The sequence below is a fragment of the Aplysia californica genome, unplaced genomic scaffold, assembly GCF_000002075.1.
Source record: "Aplysia californica isolate F4 #8 unplaced genomic scaffold, AplCal3.0 scaffold00351, whole genome shotgun sequence".
In the NCBI taxonomy this organism is placed as follows: Eukaryota; Metazoa; Mollusca; class Gastropoda; order Aplysiida; family Aplysiidae; genus Aplysia; species Aplysia californica.
Genome location: NW_004797621.1, coordinates 98,138 through 99,377, shown reverse-complemented (window position 1 = coordinate 99,377; position 1,240 = coordinate 98,138).

Genomic DNA, 1,240 nt, shown 5'->3' with positions numbered 1-1,240 from the left:
AGACAGACAGACAGACAGACAGACAAACAGAGAGAGAGAGAGAGGGGGACAGACAGACAGACAGGCAGACAGACAGACAGACGAACAGACAGAGACAGAGAGACACAGGCAGAGAGAGGGAGGGGCTAACATCTTTCGTTACTCACGATTTGATCTTGATGAGGGGGGCCTGTGAATGAAAATAATGGGTAGAGTAATAGCCGCTGTAGTATCAGTGTGACGATCAATGTCCGCATGTAATTTATATAGATATTATTGACACAGCTGATGGTTACATGTTGGCTGGCAATAACTTCAATAAAGAGTGCAGGTGAAATGACATTTTGTCAAGATACAGACCCGTTCTACGAACGGTGATACAGTGATAGAAAATCCCAAGATAAAACGTTTGTACCCGATTCATTGCCGTAGGACCTCTGTGTAGACAACATTGCTTGTATGTGCGCCATCTGGAACTCCGTCCTGGGCAGCAGGTCTCTTTGCATGTATCCTAATAGAGTCCCTGGACCCAACACGACTCTTTGCGACATACAATTGTCCATGTGAAAAAATAATCGCCCAGTAAAGAAACCCCTATCTTTTTCAAAGTCTGTCTCTGAGCTTTGTTGGCAGTCATTGCAAAAGCCTAAATGTACAAAAGGGCCTTAATGTAATAAAGCGTGTGTTCTTTTTTGTTTTTTGTTTTTTTTTCCCCCTGATGTGAGAAAATTCGAATTCATACTTAGAAAGCAGGAAGGTATTTAGCTAGGTAGCTAGGTAGCTCAGAATATGACTGTATGTGTGTGTGTGTGTGTGGTTGGGTGTGTGTGTGTGTGTGTGTGTGTGTGTGTGTGTGTATGTGTGTGGGTGTGAAAGAGAGAGAGAGAGAGAGAGAGAGAGAGAGAGAGAGAGAGAGCATAGTCTACATGTATTTGTGTAAAAGCATGTCTGTTTATTCTTTTCAATGAGCACGTGTGAATGTAGTGCATGATCAAGTAGGCTAGGTACTTCAGTGAACGCGCTCATTACAGCTTGATTCAGCTTCGGAAAGTCCTATTAAGTTTTGTTTCCGGACATGACGACTCTTTGCGACAGTGGTTTCAATCTCACATCCTCCTCCCTCGAGCCTCCTAAAAACCCCCCAAAAAACCCAACCCCCCAAAAAAAACACACAAAACAAACAACAACCCCAACTCGACCAACTCTATTCTGTCGTGCCCATACAGACACAGTAACAACGCACACATATAGAGTGATAATA